A 25,632-nucleotide genomic window follows, 5' to 3' on the forward strand; every position below is an offset into this window, starting at 1 on the left:
CCCTACACAAAGGCTGGCACAAGATATAAAAAGAGGACCCTTTAAGACATTTCTTCAGTACACTACTGGACCTATGGAAGATTCTGAAGGGCTGCCCTGCTGACAGAAGGACTGTCCTGCTCGTTTAAAGACTCCCTTGCTGACCAAAGATGGACTGGACCTGCTTACCTTCATCCCAGGCTACCCAGGGCTAATCCAGTGGTCAGTTGACTAATCTCCTGTGTGATCTACAGGGACCCAACAAGCCTCTAGAGGCTCCCCTACAACTGGAACTCTACCTGCCTGACCTACCTGATCCCTAGTCCTGGCATCGGCTAGGATTAGTGCTGATCCCCAAGTGGTGCCTGTTAGGTCTTGGACCCTTGGTTGGCATTAGTGGAATCATCTCTAATAAGAAAAAGGTAGGTGAAAATCCTCTTGTTGGGCTTCTTGCAGCCTCCTCCAATGTGAATGGAACTCTTTGTGCTTGACTTCAGAAAGTAACTCTTCAGCAGGACTAACCAGGTCCCTGTGTCCAGCTCTCAGTCCATTGTGGTCGGCCTGAACTTGTGACTTTCCCCGGTGTAGCGCAACCAGATGATAGCGAGTGGCTTGTGCATTTTGTGATATTTTCAATAAAAACTTAAATATTGACTATCTTTGTTTCTACTGAAAATATTTTTGTCCACCTGACATTATTCTATTTATTAAAATGTCCAAATAACATTGAAAATTAATAATTTTTCAGATGAATTATATACGTAAACGAAGAAATATTATGTATGCAGTTGAAACAAGTTTAATATAAGGTTTAGAAGTGTGTTTTTAACATGTTTTAAAAATGCCACATTTTAGTAAAACTGCCACATTAGTTAAAATTGATGTTGTTTCTGTGTCCGTGTCTTCACTCCTGCATTCAGACTCTCACATTAGGTCCCCCTGTGTGAATCTGCTTTCCCCACTGGTCCGGCAAAAGCAAAGACAACTGATGTAATGTTTTCAATTAACAACAATAAAATGGTCCATTAAAAAGTGAAGCTTCTAGTGCACCAGGAAGGTAGCAACATTCAAGGTTTTTCTGCTGTTTTCTGTGTTAGAGTTAATTTCACACATTCATGAATAGCCTTTGTTAAATGTTGCAAGTTAAGTTCAAAAGTTCTCAGAACGCATCACTGATGAGCATCGTGCCTACTTAGAGAATGGGATAGTGCAAATATATAATGCCACTTACATGGCATCTTCGAATTTGCCAACAGAATTGTCATATGGATCATGCCATACTGAATCTGTGCAGAAATGATTTATAAAAACTCCTTCATTGTGGGGTTAAGCCAGATTTCCTTGAATACTGTCTTTTTCTATTAGGGATGCTGTCCGTTTTTTTTGGGGTGAGTTTGCTTTTCATTTGAGACTTAGAATTATTTATCAACTCAGGTTTATCACCGTGGTTGGTCTACCTGTTATATTTTGCTTTTGCTGGGTGTCTCGCTGTCTGAGTGTTCCTCTCTTAGTTTCCAGCTTAATCCCTTTTTCTTTCCCCTCTTCCTTCTTGGACCTCTTCCTAAAAAAGGGACATTAGGGTAGGCACAGGGTCCCGGTGGTGCCGGGTAAAGTGGGGGTTGGAATTGGTTGGGAGGCCCGTAGTGGGAAGGCCAACCCCAAGGTGGCATATTTAACTGGGGAACCTGAGAGACTGCATGTGGTGGGATCCATCTGTTCCTAGGGGTGCCCCGTCGTCCACACCTTGTGTGTGATGATTGTATGGGGTCTGTCTTTGAATCAGAGCTCGTATACCATTCAGGTAGGCTTATCATTTATTCACTTTATTTTCCAAGCATGCTCCCATGCTCTTTTTCCCTCGACCCTGACATATGCTCCAGACTTTCTAGCTCTTTGTGTGGGCAGAAACATGTTGGTCCCTAATTTTTTAGACTCCGTGAGTCATTATTCTCAACAGAGTCCTTACCATAGTTTTTACTCTTACCTACAAACACCTATATTAAATTATTTCCAATTGAAACAGGTGATTTGTACGGTAATTTTATTTCATTTACCAATTCCTTATCTGGATCCCTGTAATATCCAGTCAGATTTAATTTCAGCACTCCCTCAGCAGTTATTTTAACAACGAGGTTGAGTCCGCCCAGTTAGTATCATCTTAACTGGGTGGGGCTAGGTGGTCAAATGATGAAGCATGACACTATAATGTGTGTGATACCACCTAGTCCGTAAAGGGAACTCCCTCAAAAAGACGCAGCCACTTCTTACACTCATCTCTACCTGGGAAATACATGCTTAATTAGCGCCTCTTGAACTGGGCATAATAGTCCAGTTCCTTCCAGTTACACCCCTCCACACCTTTAGTATATTGATGATTTTGTAGCCTAATCAGGAGCAAGTGTAGGGTTGAACCACTCCCGACACTCTCTTTTTGTGTTTCAAGAGGTACACAGATTGACAAACATATCACAAATGCAGTGGACTGATTTGAATTCACTGTTTGAAATTGTGGTTCCCTGTGACTTGTGGGAAGAGAGTAAAGCTCTTGTTGAATAACCGAAACAGGAACCTGCTAAACTTGGTTATAATAATGACCCAGAGGTACTAGAGGATGATTTATTATTTAAAAAACAAGTTCCTGAAAAGGATATTAATTGGGCAAAGATTTTAAGAACTTCACAAGAGACAGATGAGTCTGTGCATGCCTTCTATGAGAGATTTATGCAGATTTTCAAGATACATAGTGGTCAGTGACCTCAAGAAAGATGGTGTCACTTGTTATGTGTCTGCTTTTGCGATGGGTTTGAGGGCAGAGTTTAGAAATCATTCAGTCAAGTGAATTGTGTTAGCAGATGAAGAGTATCAGTGAGATCTTGAAGCTGGTGAAATACATTAGCGGTCACTTTGATGCACATCAAGAAAACATTAAAAATAATCTGATGATTGCTTACATGAAGCATTTTGCAAAAGACTCTTATAATCAGATGTGTTCAAATGTGTGCTTTTCCCAATCTGGAATAAATCAAGTGAATGGTGCAGCAATTGGAAATTGAAATGGAATGGAATGATGCAGATTCAAGGAGGTTGGAGAGGAATGTTCAACACTGATGGGATGAATATGAGTGTTGGAATGATGAAAAGAAAGACTGTGTGTATGTATTGTGGGAAAATCGGGCATTGGTGAGAGTTTCACCATAATCCCAACAGAATTCAAGGTGATGCTGTTATGCAGAGTCAGAAATCATTTTGAATGTCAATGCTTTCAGCTCCAGTGATGCAGCAAAACATTAAAAACAACATTCTTTATAGTGTTGGGTACCAACAGAATCTATTGATTTTGAATTAATTCTGAATAATGAGTTGGCATGGAGTGGTTCACAATGACTATCCCTTAGTGAGAACTGTGTGCTTGGAGCAGGACTAGAGGTAGATGAAAAGAAATGGCCCATATGTAGACGGTGAAGTCAATGGCCATTTTGTTTAATGTTTAACAAATTCTTGATCAGGTTAGAGCAGAAGCACCAGTTCATTTTGTCTGACTCAAAAGCTGTAAATCTCCTTGAAAGAGTCTTGATATGTACAATGAATTGTGTGATTTATTGCACAGCAGGTGGTACTGCCTCAGAAACACATAAGGAGGATTCAGTGTTTAAAATAAAATCACAAGAAACAAAAATTCTGTTGTTTCCAACTTTGACAAAAGATAACCTACCTCCTGATTTACAGCATACTGTCAAAGGTGAGGTGTGGGATTACCATGGAAAATAGTTTGGAGTGATAAAAAAGTGCTGAACTAGTTACAATAAAAGTGAGATCGGATGCAGTTATGTAGTTTTCCATAGAACTTAACAACTTCAGCTTACAAAACAAAACAAGCAGAATAGGGAATGAAACCAGGGAATGTTAAAATGATTGAGTTAGTAATTCTCTGGAAGGTAGTAGAGAATCGCACAGGATCTTCACAAGATAAACAAAATTGTCATCCCATGTTGTCCTGTGGTACTGAATCCAGCAGCAATTTTGTTGCTAGTTCCAATCAAATGCAGAAAAGTATAGAGTCATTGCCTTATGCTAAGCATTCTTCTTGATTCCTCTTCATTAGGACAGCCTATAACTTTTTGTGTTTCATTTTTTGATTAGAGTTCTACTTAATAAATGGCAAAATAGAAAACAGCCACACCGTCAGTCAATTCTAAAGATTTGGGCCACAGTCTGCTTTATCGGAACATGGACCTCCCTTTCCAGCAGGCGTGCACTATTGCTGAAGATAACGGGACAGTTGGGGGAAGCACATTTCATCCTGGGAGGGCTTGGTCGACATAATGAAGACATTCATTGGTGATGCAATTGGTCCTGTCTTGGCAAGACTTGGCATTTTGGAAGGGGCTATTAAGGACCTAATTGCTAAGACGGTGCCCACAGCTATTCCACCAGCCCTGCAGACCCATAGAGTGTCAAAACAGGCGCCTCTCTATACCCCCACCCATGCACCGATTTGGAACCTTCGCAGGCCAAATACCACAGGAGCCTCAGAAATGTCAGCTCAGGGCCTCGCAAGGTCAAGTGGTATTCTTATTGCAGCAGTGACAAACTCCACCGCTGCTCCTGCAAAAATGTAATGGGTCTGAACAGGGTATTTAGCAACCACCATCTGATCATAGGGTGGTAATGCCTCCTGTTATTTCAGCTACCTCAGATATATTTTTTCAGCACAGCTCTACTCATAGTCAAGAGGCTTCACACTTGCCTCCTTATTGTTCCCCATGTGTGGCCGTGCTGACGAGGGTTCCAAAAGTACTGCTTATTAATCTTACATGACCCTTAAACGCAAAGTGTGTCATATCATAGAAAGTACTGCTGATTAATATTACATGGCCCTTAAAAGCAAAGTGTGTCACTGGCTCTCCAGAAATGCTGATTTTACCATCCAGGAGTTCATTGATATCCTTATGGTGAGGACAATGAGCAATGCTTTGCAAGGCCCACCCATTAATAAGATAAGGTTTTAGGGTCTGAAAGAAAAGTGCTGCTGACCTGATGTCGCTCGTCTGTTTAAATATTTCTATTGTTTAACCAATTTTGATTTTATGGGTGGCTGATTTTGACATATATAAATGTGTTCACAGTGGGAGTCATGGACGCGTAATTATAAATGAATAGGGTGATCATGGTGCCCATTTTTACCATTCAGAGTACAATGAATCCCTTACATGAGTAATATTGGTTAACAGTTTGCTTTTTGCTTTGGATTTAGGGGATTAATGTTTTGCGTACGCCCCAACTTTTGTTGTAAGGGGCAAAGGGATCACCATCAACCATGTCTTCTTGTCTGTGGACCTGGCTCAACAGCTAGGGAAGTATGAGGTTCTTTGTTCCCTTTGGAGCGATCACTACCTGATCTCCTTTGAGCGATCATTTGTACATATTGCCCCTCCTTCTTGCGGGCAGCCCTTACCTTTCATTTTTATCCCCAACAAAGGGGTTCACAGGAAGTGTCATTATGGTGACGCCAATAAATTCTTAGCAGAAGTGGTTAGTAACAATTGTGGTGAGATTAATACCTATTTAACTGACAATCAGGCTCCAGTTATCACCTGTTTCAAATTTACTAAGGTCTGCTTCTTCGTCTCTAATCTGTTATTGACAGACAGCCAGCAGAGGGACTTGTCCAAGCCTGGTTCAACTCTGAGTGCACTAAAACTCTAAGGCCGAGATTTAAGAGGGCCTAGTGCCTCCTTGTGCCACATTGGCATGATTTTTTTATGCTAATGTGGTCCAAGAGGCCAAAATTGCCACACTAGATGTACAATGTTGTGCAATGCATGCAATGCACCACTTTGTAACCCCTTGCACCACATTATACCTGCGTCAGGCATAATGTATGCAAGTAGGGCATTCCCCCATTGAGGGGGGCAAAAAAATGGTGCAAAGAAATCTAAAAGATTTCTTTGTACCTTTTTTGCAGCATTTTAACGCCTTCAGGTATTAAAAGGAGGCACACCATTATTTATAATGGGCCTCAATGTGCGTTTCAGGATCAGCGGCAACATTTTTTACGCTAATTCTGCAAACAGCCAAACTAGCTTAAAAAATGTTGATGCTAGTTCCTAACTACCACCATGGTGTAACGAATATTAAAAATGGCGCACGCAAGGTGGCGTTAGGGGGATTCTAAAGGGCACAAGAAAACTGGAGCTGCAGTGAATGCAGTGCCACATTTCTTAAATTGGGCCCCAAAAGTTTGAAAACATGTTACCAATATCATCCTATGGGATCCTGAAGCAGTGCAGGCAGCCTGAAGAAATTATAAAGCTGCCATTGAGAAAAGAAAGACATAAATCAGAGCGAAGGCCTGGGATGATTTAGAACATGCTGCTCTCTTAAAAGATAATAGGGCTTTCTGGGAAGTGGTGAATAGGTCTTTTTTTTACTGAAATGAACCTTCAGGATTGATTGTCATCTATTGGAGCAGGAAGGGGTTTCCCATTTTTTAAATATATTTATCCCTGCATTGGCCGTATCTAAGATGTTGTCAGAGGTTGTTAGTGTGCCTCAATCAGCCTTAATAGATTTTTTATAAATCCATTTCAGTGGGAAAGGTGTAATTGGCAATCCTAAACTCTGAGGCAGGGAAGTTGCCAGGTCCAGATGGGATTCAAGGCAAATGTTTCAATCATCACTCAGGCCTTTGGGCTCTATTGCTGACAAATGTGTTTAGGTCCTGGATAATTGGAGGGCCCTTGGAGTCATGGAAACAGTCTGTTACTGTTCCTATTTATAAAAAAGATAGTAAAAATACCTCCTCCAGCTCCTTGCTTAAATCCATATTGAGAATCTTTGGCAGGGTTATCTTGGGAAAACTGGAAATCTGGGCAGAGGAAAACCTGTTCTTTACATATGTGCAATATGGCTTTTGCCTGGGTAGGAGTACTACAGAGCAAGCATTAGACCTAGCCCTGATTCTTGGCAAATATGTCTAAGCCAGGAGAGGGGCAATACATATGACTTTTATGGACCTCTCCTGTGACTTTGATTTAGTGTACAGGGACAAACTCTGGGACATCATGGGTCTAGCAGGCCTTGATGTTTTAAAACAAAGTCCCCAAGATAACCACATGAGAGTCCAGTATTCTCATTTGGGGGACTTGATGCCCCCAATTCAGTTACACATGGGGTAAGAGAGGGCTGTATTCTGGCCCCTTTTTTTTTTATTTTATATTTATGCTTTAGATTCTTTCTAGGCTCTTGTACCCCCGATGTGCCTGAAATAGCCACACAACCTGTCCCCGTCCTACTGTACGTGGATTATGCCGTCCTTTTAGCAAACACAGTGAACGGTTTGCAGGCACTTTTAGATGGGTTTCTCAGTATTATGTAGGGGTTGAAGCTTAAGATCAACAATGCTAAAACATACATTTCAATATGAGACCCTAAGAATACATGTTCTAAAAGGTTTTTCATGGGTGACATGCCAATCACTAAAATTACGCATTTTAGCTACCTGGGCATTATATTTGATGCAAATCTTTAGTGAACGGTTTACTTCCACACAGGTCCCAAATGATTTAAGCAGGGTGTGAATCTCTGTTTAGGTTAGCGAGGAACTTGGGTCAAAAGCCTCCAAGAGAATTAATTCTGTTATATAAAGGTAAATGGCTCTCTGTGGGCACATATGGGGTGGATGAGTGGGGATATTTGCCCCCAAAGCCCCCCCAGGTAGTAGAGAACGGGTTCCTGTGTCGACTTTTACGACTCCCTATATCCACATTGAGTTCTTTTTCTCATTACGAAGTGGGGTTAGGCTTTTTAGATGATCTGGTTGGCCTGGCACCTATTTTGTTATGGTTACAGTCTGGTCTACCTTGGAGCTGGTTTTCACCCAAAGAAACCTGGAGAATTGTCTTAATTTAAGCAACTTATTAGCTATCCTAGGATTTCATACCTAAAAGGCACTCTTTAAGACTTATATCTGAGTTGTGTTTTTGGGGCTCCAGAGAAGGACAGCCCAGGTAATTTAGTTATAGTTCAGTACCTAGATGGCCTATTTATTGCATCAAAACAAAAGAGGACTTCAAATTTGGTACAATTGCTTCATTAAATCATCTAATTGACAGTAGACATAAGGTCTCCCTAACAAAAATGCAGTACTGTAAAAGGGAAGTGATCTATCTCAGACATCAAATTGAGAAAGGTATGAGGAATGTCTCAAAAGAAATAGTTTCTGCAATTCTGAAAATGAGCCCACTGGAGGTTTGTATGCTTCTTGGAATTGTTGGCTACTGTTGTCAGTGGATTCCAAATTTTTCCTTGATTGCAAAACCTTTAATAAGGTTAATCAACAGTGACATGCAAGATCCGTTACCATTTGATGGTGAATGTATTGACTAATTAAAAATTAAAACACAAATATGCCAGACTATATTTTGACCTGTTATTTGTACTGTCATGAGAGAAGTGGATGCTATTTATTAATTTTGACACAGTGACATAATGGCCTCATGCGTCCAATCGAATATTTCTCCGCTATATTGGAGCTAATAGCCGACATTGTTCCAGAATGTTTGAAATCAGTTGTAGCTGTTTTTGTTGCCACTGAACAAAGTGAGGAAATGGTGATGGTACTTACATTAATTGTATATGTTTGCCAATAAGTTGAGATCTTGTTGACAAGAACCAGGATGCAGCATTTGACAAATGTCAGATTGGCTCGTTATGAACAGTTCATTCTTGCTGCTGAGAATATTTTGGTCAGAAGATGCAGCACACTAAATTCAGCAATATTGCTCTCTATTTCACTCAGACTCTGGAAAGACAGGAAGGAGGATAAGGCTGATAATGATTCTGAGCAGGATTGTATTGCAGTTACTGAGTTGTGCACTAAGCCAAGATCAGACATAAAAGAGACTCCTTTAGAAGTGGCTGATCTAACATTGTTGATGGTTCTTGTTTTTATGAGATCAATAAGCCTATGCAGTACATTCCATTTGTGAAACCCATGAAGCAACCTAGCTGCTAAAAGAGCTCGCTCATTATCATCTGATGTAAAAGCGCAAATTTGGTTTTGGAATTGTGCATTACTGTGGTCAACTGTGGCCCTGAGGGGTTTTATTACATCTTCTGGTGCACCAACAAAGAACAGTGGTTGCACCTTGAATTTGTTAGAAGTAATGCAGCAGCTAGAAGAGCTTGTTGTAGTCAAGTATGTTGCACATGAGGCTGGAAGGGACCCGAGGGACTGATTTAGATATTGATGAAGGGTTACTCTGTCACAACGGTGATAGAGTAACCCTTCATTAATATCTACATCAGGCCCTTAGTTACACTTGGAAATTGATATGCTGATCAGGTGGTCAAATGCTGTATAGAACATGAAGATACAGTAGTATGAGAAAATGAAAATGAAGATCAAGAGTGAATTATGTACAAAATTTAGAAAATGTAAATTGATTCTTTATTATTTCAATTAGAACTTCCTTAAGTGTGTAAAGAGATTTGGAGGAACATGTGTCAGACACAGAGAAAGAGAGATAAGAAAATTGGGCTCCAAGAAATAAGTCTTGGATATTGTTCATTCTCTAAGTGGGTGGAAGCCTACTCCACTCAGAGATCAGATAGACTTAAAGTTGCCAAACTTTTGTGGGGGGAGTTAGTCCTTAGATATGGCGTGCCAACTTCAGTTGAGACAGATCACAGTACTAATTTTAGGAACAAGGTTTTGCAAATCATCTGCTTAGCCGGTCAGATTCAGCTGAATTTCCATTGCAGCATTTAGTTACAGACCTCAATCTTCAGCAGTGCAAACGATGCTCTCAAGAACAAACTAGCAAAAGTATTTGATTCTACTGGTTTGAAATAGTCTGACCTTCCTTCTATTGTTCTGATGAACATGAAAAGCAATTCTGATAAAAAAGACTGGTTTATCACCCCATGAAGTCATTATGGGAAGGACAATGACATTTGCATGTGCTCCATCAGCTGCACTTGTTTTAGTGACTGATTATTACATTTAGCATTATTACAAAGGCATTGATGATATGGTAATCTCTGTCTTCCATCAGGTGAAAGTTGAAACAGAAGAGAGCAAACATATTGCTTGCCACAATATTAATTAGCGGTGGCAAGGTCCATTCCATGACCAGCATTGCAATGAAATATGCTGGAGTGCGGCAGTGGATCCACGCTGCTCACACAAAGAAGGTACAAGTACAAGAAGCCACAGAAATAACCAGTGATTTAATTGGAATTGCACAAGACCAAGACGTTGGTGTCTAGACATCATTCAAAAGCTGCAGCATGGATCCGAAGAGGAGTGAAAGCTTTGTAACTGGTGATGAAAAACATGAAAAGAAACAGGAGAGATATAAGTCATAAAGTTTCAGAACTGTGAAACCTCTGAAGAAGAGGAAAAACCTGAAGCCTCTAAACTTCTAAAGTCAAGTTTCCAAGTACGGATCAAGTTGGAATCAGAGTGAAGGGCTGCTACTGTGCAAAAGTCAAAATGTGTGACAACAAAAAGTAGCAGTTGAAGATTAAAGTTACTTGAACTCCCAGAGGAAGAAGAACGTTTGCATTAGATCGATGTAAAAAGAATGATCAAGGTGTAAGTCGAAGTCAGAGTTTGAGTATAAGTTCAATATAAAGTGTGAGTTCAAGATCAAGTTCAACAGAGAACAAAGAGACTTTGACGAAAACTGTCAAAGTAAAGTTAGAGAAGGCATCCCAAGAAAAAAAAACTTTCAAAAGAATGCACTATGAACCAGAAAAGTTTGGGAGACCAACTGAATTTGAAACTAATGGCAGTAAATCACCTGTGACCAAAGGAACAGCAGCAGAAGAGTTCAAAATCGAACATATGCTTCACCTTAATGGGTCTCCCTAGCTGCAGTCTCAGAAAAAGAAGTTGAAGCTGAGTTGAAAAGTTCTGAAACATAAATCCATGCCAGTACAAGTCTGAGAGTGAATCAGAGAGAGGAATCAAAATAGAAGAAAAACCATCTTGAATAATTAGAGATAGTCTTCTAGGAAGGGATACAAGGACACAGTTAGATATAAAGTTGAGACTGAGGGGCATATTTATACTCTGTTTGCGCCGGAATTGCGTCGTTTTTTTGACGCAATTCCGACGCAAAACTAACTCCATATTTAGACTTTGGCGTTAGACGCGTCTAGCGCCAAAGTCCATGGAGTTTGCGTCATTGTTTAGCGTGGACACCTACTTTGCGTTAATGATATGCAAGGCAGGCGTTCCCGTCTAAAAAATTTACACTCCCGGGCAAAAATCACACCCGGGAGTGGGCGGGTCAAAAAAAATGACGTCCAGACGCTTTTGCGTCGTTTTTTAGCGCCTGGTCAGGGCAGGCGTTAAGGGACCTGTGGGCTCGGAAGGAGCCCAGAGGTGCCCTCCCATGCCCCCAGGGACCCCCCCTGCCACCCTTGCCCACCCCAGGAGGACGCCCATGGATGGAGGGACCCATCCCAGGGAACATAAGGTAAGTTCAGGTAAGTATTTATTTTATTTTTTTGTGGCATAGGGGGGCCTGATTTGTGCCCCCCTACATGCCACTATGCCCAATGACCATGCCCATTGGGCAAGGGGGCATGTCTCCTGTCTTTGCTAAGACAGGAGTCATTTCAATGGGGTTTGGGAGTCGAAAAAAATGGCGCAAATCGGGTTGAGGCGATAATTTTGCCTCAGCCTGACTTGCCCCATTTTTTGGCGCCCAAGCTCCATATTCCCCTACGCCGGCGCTGCCTGGTGTACGTCATTTTTTTTTACGCACACCAGGCAGCGACGCCGGCTAACGCCGGCTAATGTCATTGAATAAATACGGCGCCCGCATGGCGCTTCAGAATGGCGTTAGCCGGCGTTAACTTTTTTGATGCACAACTGCGTTGGCGCAGTTGTGCGTCGAAAAGTATAAATATGGCCCTGAGTACCTGAACTCTGAAACCAGAAATGAAATGAACTATTCATTGAGATAAACATTTATGAATTTAAAGAGAATATGGGAAGATAATTTTTTAATCTTTTGCCTTTTGAATTTGAATTGGTTTTATTTTGATTATAATTGTGAATAAATAATAAGAAAACAAGAAAATGGAATGGAATGTTGTTTTAAAGAACATTTTTTTTGCCATTGCATCTTTAAGTATGACAATAGTTTTTTGGTCAAAAACTGAAGATGGAATACAGCAGATGCTGCAGAATTATAGGGTTAGTAGTGATAACAACAGTCCTTGTAGTCTTAGTGGGACCATTGCGGTGCTTACTAACTTCAGTGTGATATGTTTCTAATCATATTTAATTTATTACAATGAAGAGTGAATAAACACATAGGCCCTCATTACGACTTTGGCAGTCTTCCATGAAGACCGTCAAAGCCACGGGAGCCAGGAGACCACCAATGCTGGTGGTCTCCCACCCACCATATTATGGGTACTGCTGGATTTCCACCACACGTTGGGTGGAAATCCAACAGTAGTTGTGCTGACGGGCGGAGGCGCTCTGGCAGTTACACCACTGATCCGCCTCGCCAGTAGGACACCTCCCACCGTATTATGGGCCATAATATGGCCCGGTGGTGTCCTGCTGGCGGGGCGCTGCTGGCGATGGAAGCACCCCTTCCCATACCATGCCCGACGACCTTCTCCCCGGAATAGGTAAGGTGATCGTCCGACAGGGGAGGGTGGGGCATCTTGTGCATGCCTGTGTGAGTGTGCATTGTCTGCGTGTGTGCATAAATGTGTGTATGCGTGTCTGACTGTTGAGGTGAGTGCATGTCTGAATGTAAGTGTGTATGGGTATGCATGCTTGAATGGGTGTGAGTATACGTGTTTGGACGGGTGTGAGTATGCATGCTTGAATGCGTGTATGAATGTTGTTTTGAATGCGTGTATGGATGCGTGCTTGATTGCATGGATGAATGTTGTTGTGAATGAATGTATGGATGCATATGAGTGGATGCGTGTATGTAAGTGTAGGTAAATGGGTTTATGCGTGGTGCGTGTGGTTGCATGTGCAAGTATGCAGGGAAGTGGTTGGAGGCAGGGGGTGCTGTGGCTTAAGTAGGGAGGGGAGGGGGCACTGTGGGGAAGGGGGCAGAGGGATGCTCTGGCTGAGGGGGGCGCTGTGGCTGAACGAAAGGTGGGGGAGGGGGGTCTAGTGCTTGCTGAGGGGGGTGGTGAAGCACACCACCGGTGACAGGGAAGAAATTCCCTGTCAACAGTAGCCTTTTCGCCATGGTTTTTGCGGATGTGCTACTAACACAGAAACCATGGTGGAAAACCGGATTCTAATACCGCCGGCGGTCTTCTGTGGACCGCCGGGTCAGAGATGATCACCTCCGGCCCAGCGGTTCCGACCGTCACGGTGGCATAAGTGGAGATGTGGTGGGTTGGTAGAGGCCAACCCGCCACACTCATAATGTGGCGGTCTGCACCGCCAGCCTGTTGGTGGTGGGACCGCCACATTTACCCTAGCAGTCAAAAGACTGCCAGGGTCAAAATGACCACCATAATATACCAATGCAAAAAGATAATTTAGTTTTTGAGTTTCCGGGTAACATTTATGCTGAAGTGATTCATGAGTATATCAGCATCATGTGCATTAGTATGTGTTACTTCTGTGCCTTCCTACTTCTGAGGGGAAGACACCACCTATTTTCAGTTTCCGATTTCATATGCTCTTTTGTGTAACATGTATATTGCTATATCTAACCAAAATTTCTACTCACTTGACACATTTTAATGTCTCTTTGCAGGATTTGTCCATACACATTTCCAATCCAAATATTAAATACAACAAATGACTGAATGTTGTTGTACAAAACAGGTATGATACTAAAACTACTAATGAAAGTCATAGGTGTCTGATGAGTAGTGAAGAGCATAATCTTATTAAAGGATATGATGAAAGAGCAGTAAAGAGTGTGAGGAGTTTAGAAGAGGGAAGAGCTGTTGAAGAACTGTAAAAGGAAGAAAAAGAATGAGAATGTCAGAGCTACACAGGAGGATTAAGGATGGAATTGGAAAGAAGAGATGAGTTGTGCATCATAATACACAATCCTTTCAAAGGAGAAAAAGCTGACTTTATAAGGGAAAGTGTTTGTGACAGAACGTATGAAGTGAGTGGAAATATCTAATTGGAGAAGAACCGATTCTGAGACGGATCTATATCTGTGGAAAGGCTGTTTATTTTAACTTATTGTAAAGCTGGATTGAGTCTTGTCATCTGACTTTAATGTTTCCTAGAGCTTATCATATTAATGAAATATATTGTGAAATTAACCTAAGGAGGACAACACACTATTTTGGATAAGTAGCTTTAGATATATTAGGTACAATAATTTCTTTAATACTTTTGGCAAAGAATGATGTAAAATTTGGCGACTGTTGACAGTTGTGGATAAGTTTGCAGCAAGTACAGCAGGTTCCTTGAAATTTGTGAATGCTGACATTATGGCTAAAAGAGCCATGATAATGCAGAGTTGTCTAGCATTAGGTATCCTCCTGGCAAAACAGGGTGGAGTTTGTAAGGTTATAAAATCCAAGAAGTGTTGTACATACGTTCCCAATAAAAGTACGCCTATTGATGCTTTTATGATTAACATGACTAATCTTTCACATGAGGGTCAATCTTTTTTGAAGGCCTGTGCTCATGGGAAACTATAGGCCCGTGGTTTAGTCACTTAGAGAAGAGCTTTAGCAAAGTTGATGAATGAAAAAAGAGGGTTCCTTTGCTCTCCCGAGGAGTGGGAGGCTAGTTTTATTATGGTGTCTGGGCACACAGACAGAATTAATTCAAGATAGGGGCTCAATATGTCTGAAAAGTCTGGATACTCCACAGCCAGCCCTCTTTCTGTCGTGGTTCACCTATGTCCCTCACCTGCATGGAGCAGAAAGTCCCAACCTACCTCTTCCTGTATTTTAGTTATTCACAAATGTATAGGTAAGAAGGGATGAAATACAAAAATAATGGACATACATTACAAGGATTAAAACTGTTAAAATGTCAAATAGGTTTGGAGTTGGCTTGATATAATGGCTTACAAGATGCCGACCTTTCTCTTCCTTCTATACTTCAGGCTGCTTTCATATTGTTGTCTTCATTTGCTGCAAGTGTTGTGATCAGGCTCTGTCACTTGTGTCCATCCCTGATGTTTGGCATTGGTTTTGGCAAATTCCCAATAATGCCATAATCTAAAGACCTGAGGGGCATATTTACAAGCACTTTGTGCCACTGGTACATCACTTTTTTTGACTCTCCAGTGGCGCAGAGTGCAGGCTCATATCTATAAGGCCATGCAAAGTCACTTTGCTTGCCTTTTCATGTCCTCGTAGATATGGTGTAAAGCAACACAGCGCAAGTCACTGCGTTGCCTTACACTGTGTCAGGGGGGTGTTCCATGGGCATTGCAGTGGGTTTTCCCATGTAATAACCATGAGCTTTGACACATTACCGGATTTACAAGGACATGTAAACCTGGGAATGCGTCAAAACTGTACACCTCCCTAGAAGAGGTGTAACAAGGAGAAATATATTTATTTCTTGCATTCTTCTTACATTCTAGCACTTCTTTCTTGCATTGTGCAGTAGACATAGAAATAGGAAAATGCCTACATAGATAGTTTTTGTGCAGGAAGGTGTGCTGCTGCTCTATGACATTTTTTTGTAAATATGCCCCTGAAATCATAAGATCGTGTTTTTATGCTGAAAGACTTTATAAATAGGGCTCCTGGTTTTATTATATTTTTTTTAGGCTTTTCCATTTGCAATTACTTATGGTTATTATTTGTTAAGTTTGTTTGTATTTATGCATATTCCATTTGTGTTTAGCAAAAAACATGAAGTTGCAGCTAGTATGTTTCCAAATTTATTGAAACAATAGAAACACACTCTGCCGTGATTGCACGGTGGACCTGGTGGACTTTAGAGCTATCTGTACAATGTATCACTCCCAAATAAAACACCCATTTGGAAGCATTAGCATTGTAATACAAATACATGCACATCTACAGCTCTTTAATGTTTCATTAGGAAACCTCTTCCTTTTATTTACTCCTCTTCCTTCAAGTATGCACAGCTAGAGGACAGAATGTTCTAATTAGTAAAACAAAGGCCTCATGGAGCCTGACGGGGTTGAAATCCCCTTAAGCTCCGTGAGGCCTTTGTTTACAGCAACAGCTGAGAAAGACAGACATTGGAATGTTGGAACTCTGAGCTTTAACCAGCCATTAGAAGCTGTGGAGCTACTCCATTGTATTCAGGGGAGCTTTCAACATCCCAATGTGCTTATACAAGACTACAAAGCTAGAGCATGAAAATGTTAAGACACAACAGAGCTGGTTTCCATTTTTAGCCGTTTTTAAAAATAAAAAGACACATACAAATAGACAGGTTTCTTTGGTGCATATCTGTAAAGATGGAAAACTGGAAGCCTTTTTTCAAATTCAGATGTGCTCATGTCTTTGTCTGTGTGGCACAATACTGAGGTGCACATAACATAAAGCAATGGGTGAATTGTCTTAAAGACCCATCAACATTTTGGAGTATCAGAAAGTTGGTTTTAAAGGGGAATGAAAGAGAGAGTAAATGCCATAAAACAGTATTATTCTGTTCTCTCGTATGTACACTTACAGCATAATGATTTCCTACAGCTACATTCCTGGAAACCCTAATTACAGCAACCAGATCTTCAGCTGAAATAGTTTTAGGGAATAAAACAAAAACTTGGTAGATAACAACAGTCAACCTATGGGGCCTCATTTACTAGTGTGTGCTGCAGAGCAGCAAGTCACTTTGTTGCACTGCCCTGCAACAAAAGGAAAGGGCAGGAATGTGCTGTAATAATCAAATACTGCACATTCATGTCCATTCTGCCTGTGCACAAACTAGTGCCTAGCACCAACGCAGGCAACCTTGCAGCATGGTACAAGGGTGTCTGTATAGTTGGCATGATTGTTTTTGTGCAGGAAGTCACACCTTCCTGCACAAAACAATCAATGCAGGCATTATCTCGCATGGTGCAGCACATATAGAAAGAGGAAAAAACAAGAAGAAATACAATTATTTCTCCACGTTACACCGCCCCTAGGAGATGTACAGTTTTGACGCATTCCTAGGTTTACAGATTTCCCATTCAATATACATAGGTTTTGACACATTACCAGTAAATCTGGTAATGTGTCAAAACCTATGTGTATTGAATGAGAAAACCAACAGCAACAGCTTTGGAATGCAAGTATTGCGCCACTTTGTAAACATGGCGCAGCATTTTTGGCCTTGCAATAGCACATTAGCGTACAAAATGACTCTAATGTGGTGCTAGGCCCTCTTAAATCTGGGCCTGAATATGCAATATCCCATTCCCACAGCTCCACTAGAAGATTACCTTTGTGGAGTACAATTACCTAGGCTGCCCCAGGATGATGGGGAAGCCCTAAATTCCCCCATGGCTAAAGGATGAATCCTAATTACTATCTAACATCTCTATAAAATTAGGCGTTGGGTACAGATGCATATACAACTCAACTCTATAAAATATTTGTGCCTCCTCTTTTGGGAGTTATTCATAAATTGTTTAAAACATTTAAAGAAACAGGGCAAGTAACCAACAGTATGTGGGAGACAACCAGGCACTAGTCCAACTTTGGGAGGGAAAGGCAGTCTTGCAACAATATGAAAAAGGTTCTTCGTCTAATCAATATAGTTCAGAAGTAGAGAAAAAAAGTTAATGTTATTTCCTTTGATGGCAAGAAGACATTTGACAGGGTGGAAAAAAGTTTCATGGGGACTACACTCCAGTCCATGTACTTTGAGGACAACTTATCAAAATGGATGCTAGCAGGATGTAAGGCAACACCAGTGAGCATAAAGATGAATAGGATTCTCTCAACTAACAGCAGCACCAGACAAGGGCTTATTTGTACTCAGTGCTTATTGAACTCTATCAAGAGCCCCTGTACTGCACATTTGGAGTGAACAGTAGCATTAAATGGGTGACACTAGTGTGGGACTCCTATAAAATCACATTATCCACAGACACCATCCTTTTCACCTTGATGGAGCTACTCTGCTCAAATATGCATTTAGTAGAGGAATTGGAGAACTAGTAACAGACCTCTGGATTTAAGATTAACAGAACAAAGTTAGAGGGCCTGTTGGTTTAGGTAGATGAAGACAAGGTAGGGAAACTGCAGCAAGACACTCCTTTTTAATGGATGGGATGCATAGGAATAAAATGTACCCTGCAAGCCAAGAGGATGATGCAATACAACTTCAAAGCCCTCTACAGGGCATTAAAGGTGCAATTGCAATTATGGAGCTCATACAATATTTCCAGTGTAGGCTGCATAGGTGTCACTTTAATGATGATACTGCCCAAACTATTATGTGTATTCCGAGGGCTACATTCATGATTAATAAATTACCCCTCACACTTTACATATCTGTGGCACAATATTGACTTTACTCCAGGTCAAAGAAAATATGTTTTCACAAAGTGGTATGAGGTTGGGTACTTCGGGCTAGAGGGTATGTTTTAGTGGCTTTAGGAGATCAAATAAAAAGTTCGACATTGGGTCCTCCAACTCGCCATCAATTAAGGGGCCACAAGGAAATTACCCCTTATGTAAACATGCCTCAAGACTCACTCAACGTGAATCGTGCTATCAATTACCTATATCAAGTCTTCAGTACAATCAAGAAGGGCAGCAAAATCACTTGTAGAGATGCCTGGGAAAAAGAGCTGGGGTTGCATTTCGGTGAGGACAAATGGGAGCATACACTCTTTATGTATGTTATTTAACTCCTTGGAAACCACATATGCTATCTCACACCGATCTGATAGTTTCAGGAGATGTTGTGGTTATGTAGCGGACATTTCACACATAGGGCCAGATCTACAAGAAAGTGGCGCATCAGTCTTGATGCGCCACTTTTCTTGCGCCGCCCTTAGTACCCCTAACATCACTGTGGCAGTGCTGTATTTACAATACACTGTACCATGGCACACGTTAGCACAATAGCGTCAGAATTTATGGTGCTATTGTGGTGCTTTGCTGGATTAGCGCCATTAATTATGGCGCTGGTCCAGCAAATCACTAGGAAGGTCTATAGGTTATTATGGGCCATCCCTTTAACACCTGCAATGTGCAGGCATTAAAAATGATGGAAAAAATGACGCAGTGAAGTCTTGCAGATTTGAATGGACCATTTTTTGCAGCCTCCCTGCGGGGGAAAGACCACCTTCCATACATTATGCCTGGCGCAGGCATAGTGTGTTGCAAAGGCTTACAAAGTGACGCAATGCTAGCGTTCCACCACTTTGTGAATATGTTGCACCAGAAATGCCTACATAACGCCACATTAGCATAAAACAATATCACTAAGGTGACACAAGGAGGTGCAAGGCCCTTTAAAAAAACTGGCCCATAGTTTAACACACACTAATGGGCTTCTGAGAGAATACAATAGGAGCTATCAAGGAGATTAAAGGAAGTGAAATAGATGGATGCCCAGGGATAATCATTCTATGCTACCTAATGAAAGGGATAAGTTCAATACAAATAAGAAAAGGCAAATTGATTGCTACCCTACTTTTGACATCCAAACAAGACACATTGCACTAAGGAGGAAACCCAGGGGCATATTTATACTCACAATATTTTGACCCAGATTTACAAGGATTTTGCACCTCTGTTGCACAACATTTTTTGGCGCAGTAGCAGCGATAATGCAGCGCCATATTTACAAAGTGGTGCTAGATCTGTCTAGCACCACTTTTCCAAAGCTTGAGTAATTTTTTTTTGAGTGCCGCCTAACCCTGCGCAGTTTAACAATAATGATATGCAAGGTAGGCGTTCCCTCCTAAAAAATGATGCTAGTGGCTAACCCCAGATTAACAAGCCTGGCAAAAAAAGACCTGTGCATCACAAAATCAGAGCAAATAGTAAATAGCGTCAATATCTTAATGCCTGGTCAGAACAAGTGCTAAAATGATGCAGAGATATATAAGGACAACACACATTAGGCACTCTGCCAACCACCAGGGCAACATGGACCTGCTACTGCTTCAGCTTGGCAATTGTAGATGGTGACAGCGATGACGCCTAGCACCAACAGAATCACCACAGCACCCTCAAACACCACAACTCCAACCACCAAGTCAGCGCAGGAGGAAAGAGTGGATATATCATCAACACACATCCATCCTTGGGCAAAGAGAGACCATCATCAGATATTATCGTCTGAAGCCAGAGTCAATTGTCCAGCTGCTCCACCACATTGCACCAGCAATTGCACTCAAAGTCCACAGGTCAACAAACATACCTCTCATGACCAAGCTCCTGGTTGTGCTGCACATGCTGGCCTCTGGATCATTTCAGTGACCTGTGGCACAAATAGGTGGAATATCCCAGCCCTCCCTCTCTGTCTTACTGCCTAATGTCTTGGATGCCATTATCCACCTCACTCCTTGCCACATCATCTTCCCCAACACCCATCAACTGCAGCAGGAGATCAAACAAGGATTTTATGCAGTTGCTGGGTTCCCACATTTGCTGGGTGCCATTGACTGTACACATGTGCTACTTGTCCCTTCTACCAAAACTGAACACCTGTATAGGAAAAGGAAGCCGTCGAAGTCTGTCAATGTGCAGGACACTGTAAACCATCAGGGACTATTCACCAATGTGCTGGCCAAATATCCTGGAAGTGTGAATAATGCCTATATCTTCAGTCATTCAACCATCAACCAACACTTCCAGGATGGGCAATATGGCAATTGCCTACTTGTAAGTAAGCATACAGCAGTTATATAACACATACAACACACAAGACACATGGTGCAAACAATACACACTCAACACTCTCCACACATGGATAGGGACACATAGCTGAACAATGACCAACACATATGCAACATGCATCACTACAAACCTCCAATCCACATCTCCAGCATACAGGGCCAAATGTACAGGGCCCTAGTGCCGCTGGAGTGTCACTATTAAGGATAATCCTGTTGTAACCGTGTGGGTGTGGGTGTCCGTCCCCCTCCCTTCTCCCCGTGTTACCTTTTTCCCCCTTCCCCCTCCCTTCTCACTCCACTCCTTTATCTCTTTCGTACTTGCACTCATTCAGGGACGTAGTCCCACGCACCTGAATGGCCACGCTTCTCCTGGAGCGTGGCGGGATGCTGCGTTTCGTCCTCCCGGTCGCCTGGAACAGGGTTGTCTGGCAATCGTCTTCCTCCTTCCAAGCTCCGAACGCTGCAAGTGCTGACAGCGGCACATTAGACCTTCTATCGTCCCGCCACTGCGGATCTACTGACCAATCACGGGCAGAGTGACCAGGAAGCTTCGGAGTAACAGGGGCAGTATCAGCACAAGTGAGAGCCATGTGTGGGTGAAATGGTTCCAGCCTGTCACATACACTCCCCCTAGAGAGCGGCCTGTCGAGGTGCTCCAAAGCCGGATAACATGAAAGGAAATCCGCAGCCACCATATGTTTCCCTGGTAGATGCTGGATCCGAAAGGAGAATGGCTGTAAGGAAAGGAACCAGCGGAGAACACGGGAGTTAGTGTCCTTATGATGGGCAAGCCAGGTCAGAGGAGCGTGATCAGTAATCAGGGTAAAAGTCCTGCCCGACGGGTAATACCTGAGAGACTCAATCGCCCATTTAATCACCAAACACTCCTTCTCTATAGCTGGATAATGACATTCCCGCGGTTGAAGTTTCCTGCTGATGTACAACACTAGGTGGAGGGAATCATCATCCTGCGGTTGGGATAACACTGCCCCAAGCCCCACGTCGGAGGCATCAGTCAATAACACAAAAGGTTTACCAAAATCAGGACAACATAGCACAGGTTCAGATGTGAGAGCTGATCAAAACTACGTGCTGCAGTCACAGAGTGGGGTCCAAGGGTGTTGGGACAGAAGTTTTTCAGCAGATTAGTAAGAGGTTCCGCAATTGTGGAAAAATTAGGAATAAAGCACCGATTATAGCCAATCAAACCCAGGAAAGCCCTAATGTCCTTTTTTCTCTTGGGAAATTCCATTTTAGAGATGGCCTCTACTTTTTCTACTTGTGGGCTAATCCTACCGTTCCCCACAATATAGCCCAGATACTTAATACTAGTTTGTCCGAGTTTACATTTGTCAGGATTGGCGGGTAAGTGGGCCTTTCATAGAGCATGCAATATGGTACCTAGATGTGTCATGTGCTCCTCCCAGGTCTTGCTATATATAACAATGTCATCAAGATAGGTAGCAGCATATTGCTGAAAAGGTCGTAGGATTTTGTCCATGAGCCTTTGGAAGGTAGCGGGGGCCCCATGGAGCCCAAAAGGGAGGACAGTAAAGTGATATAATCCCGAAGGGGTAGCAAATTCTGTTTTTTCTTTGTCTTCCCTTCTTAAGGGTATCTGCCAATAACCCTTCGTGAGATCTAGGGTGGATAGGTATTGGCTTGGCCGAATCTCTCAATCAGTTCGTCAATTCTAGGCATGGGATAAGCATCAAAATAGGTTAAGTTGTTGACACCCGTATAATCTACACAGAACCGTGTACTGCCATCTGGCTTGGGTACCAATACGACTGGCGAGCACCAAGGGCTGGTTGACGGCTCTATGATACCCGCTGCCAACATGGTTTGGACTTCTTCTTCAATTATCTTTTGCTTTGCTTCAGGGATGCGGTATGGCCGCTGTCGTGAGACAGTATTTGTTTTCAAGCGGATGGGATGTTGGACTAGGGTGGTTCTATCCGGATATTTAGAAAAGACATCTTGATTGCGCTGTACTAAACGGGTTAGTTGGTTGTGATACCCTTTAGTAAGATCGGGATTGATCTATGGTTGTACCTGGTTGGACCGATCCTAGGGAGTTATCTTGTGATACGGGATGTCGTCAGTAATATCGGAGTCGATAGAGTGAACAGAATTGTCTCCTGTGGGTTCTAGCCATTTCTTAAGTAGATTGATGTGATAAATTTGCTCCCTACCACTTCCTTGGGGAATGGCCAGCTTATAGGTGGTGGGGTTGATCTGTGCTATCACTTCAAACGGTCCCTGCCATTTGGCCAATAACTTATTGTCAGTGCTAGGGAGTAAGACTAGAGCTTTGTCTCCTACTGATAAGGTGCGAACAGTACTTCGGGTATCATATCTTTGCTTCTGCTTATCCTGTGCTTCCTGTAGGGCCATATGGGCTTCTTCCCATACTGTATGAAGATTGTCTCTTAACTCCCTGGTGTAGGTTAAGAGGTCTTTTACTTCCTCTTCTGTGTCCTCCCACTGTTCTGCTAACATATCTAACAGTGTGCGTGGCTGTCGGCCGAACAACATCTCAAAAGGACTATGGCCTAGAGACGCTTGTACATGTGTACGGATAGCATATAAAACCAATGGTAGTTTCTTTTCTCAGTCCTTCCCAGCTTCAGATATACTTTTTCTGAGTAAGGATTTAATGGTTTTGTTGTATCTTTCTACTAGCCCATCTGTTTGCGGATGATATACTGAGGTACGGATCTGTTTCACCCCCAGTAGTCGACATACTTCTGCCATTAATCTGGACATAAAAGGAGTCCCTTGGTCAGTCAATATCTCTTTCGGGAAACCCACCCTGGAAAAGAACTCTATCATAGCCTGAGAGATAGCTTTAGTGCGTATACTGGGAAGGGGTATGGCCTCGGGATATCGTGTAGCATAGTGCACCAAGACTAACACATACTGTCTACCCCGAGCAGAAGGGGTAAGGGGACCGATAAGGTCCATTCCAACCCGTGTAAAAGGAATATCAATAATGGGAAGAGGTTGAAGGGGAACGGGTTTTTGTGGAGAGGGGTTGTACAACTGGCATTTGGGACACTCGGAACAATGCTTACGTATCACGCCATAAACCCCTGGTCAATAAAATCGTCTAAGGACCGCTTCTTCCGTTTTCTCCCTACCCAAGTGCCCTTCCTCATTATCCCCATGTGCTAGTTGCAACACTTGTTGACGGTGACTTCTAGGTACTACTAATTGTAGGTAATTTCCTCTTGTGGGCGTGGGATTTCTATATAAGAGATTATTACGAATGAAGAATCTGGGACCTACCCCTTGTGCTGTCCCGGACTCGGCCTGCTGCCATGCGTGTTTTAAGGTAGGATCCTCATTTTGATTCTGTCGGAAATCTCCAGTGATTGTGCAAACCTTCCAATTCCAATAGAACCGTCTTGGGATGGGCAGTTCTGCGTATAGGAACGTCGTTGCTCTCTTTTTTGTCTCCTGCTGAGGGAAATTCGTACCTGTTTGGGTTCCTCTGAGACCATTCCACTATGTGCTTCCCTCCACCAATTTCTCAGAAGGTGCTCTTAGCCGGCTTTCTCTAACAAGGAGGAAAAATCCTCATAATCTGTCCCGAGGATTATATCCTCATCGAGGCTGGGGAGCACCCCTACCCGGAGGGTCTCACTCTGTTCTCTCCATTTCAACTGTATTGTCACCATGGGGTAAAACCGTTGATCACCATGTACACAGGTAATGAGGACCTGAGCCTCTGTATCTTCCTGCCCTGGCAATACTAAATCATCCCTGATCACGCTCTGGCTACATCCAGAATCGATTAGAGCCATCCTTTCTACTTCATTGATGACGAGAGGGAGGGTATATTTGGGTTTCTCCCCTCCAGCCCAGAATACTCCTCCCTTGGTCAGGGCTATCTCCATGGGCTCCTCTGTGTCTTTTTTTTTAGGGCAATGCCGGGCAATATGGCCCCACTCTGAACAGTGATAACACTGGGGACCATGGCTTGTGAATCCAGAGGGACCCGGACCAGCTGGTTGTGATAGGTCAGTTCCAGGATTCCCTACAGGCCGCGGCAGATGCATTCTAGGTATGGTCGGTCGGCAGGAGGTGGAGGGGCCTGACTAACGGTAGCCCGGAAGTCCGAGCCTCTTTAATAAGCGCAGGCAAGCTCTATGGCTGTTTCATTCATGAGTCCAGGATGTTGTCGTACCCAGTTCCTGGTGGTAGGTGGTAGAGCATCTAAGTACTGTTCCAAGACTATGATGTTAAACATGTCTTCTCTTGTGTTCTCTGTGGGATGTAACCACCTCCCGGCTGCATGTTGGACTCGATAATTTAAGGTACAGGGGTTCTCCTGATGCTGCCATTTCATTTGTCTAAACCTGGTGCGATAACTCTCACTATCCAAACCTACTCTTTCTAAAATGGTTTTCTTAAGGTCTTTGTATGGAAGAGTGCCACTCGGGTTAATAGCTTGATATGTTGCTTGTAGATGGCCGGTGAGTAGGGGGGCGATATACTGACCCCATTTATCCTCTGGCCAGTTTGCAGTGCTGGCCACCCTTTCAAAGTTACTGAAGAAAGAGTCGGGGTCTTCCTGCTCCTGATATCGTTGCAACACACTACTCGGTACTGTGGGATGTACTTTTGTATGAGCAATGGTATCGGTAAGTTTACCCAATGCTGTCTCATGGACCATTTGATTATTGGCCATAATCGTTGCCTGACACTTAAGGGCTGTTTGTAGCGCCTCTCATTCCTCTTTGGCTTCTTTCATTTGTCGTTCCCACATTAACTGGAGATGCCGTTGCCCTTCTGCCAACTGAGCGATTATGTCTGCCATTGTTGCCTTTTCTTCCATGGT

General features: G+C 42.7%; 1 long non-coding RNA gene across 2 annotated transcripts in view; it reads left to right on the top strand.

The window, feature by feature from the left end:
• The window catches only part of LOC138259239 (uncharacterized), a 183,954-nt gene that overhangs the window by 137,922 nt on the left and 20,400 nt on the right, over window positions 1-25,632 (top strand). For both annotated transcript variants that reach the window (XR_011198692.1, XR_011198693.1), the window contains one exon: window positions 13,740-13,810. This is a non-coding gene — a long non-coding RNA (uncharacterized lncRNA). The remainder of the gene's footprint in view (window positions 1-13,739; window positions 13,811-25,632) is intronic.

The sequence above is a fragment of the Pleurodeles waltl genome, chromosome 2_1 (genome assembly GCF_031143425.1).
Source record: "Pleurodeles waltl isolate 20211129_DDA chromosome 2_1, aPleWal1.hap1.20221129, whole genome shotgun sequence".
Lineage (NCBI taxonomy): Eukaryota > Metazoa > Chordata > Amphibia > Caudata > Salamandridae > Pleurodeles > Pleurodeles waltl.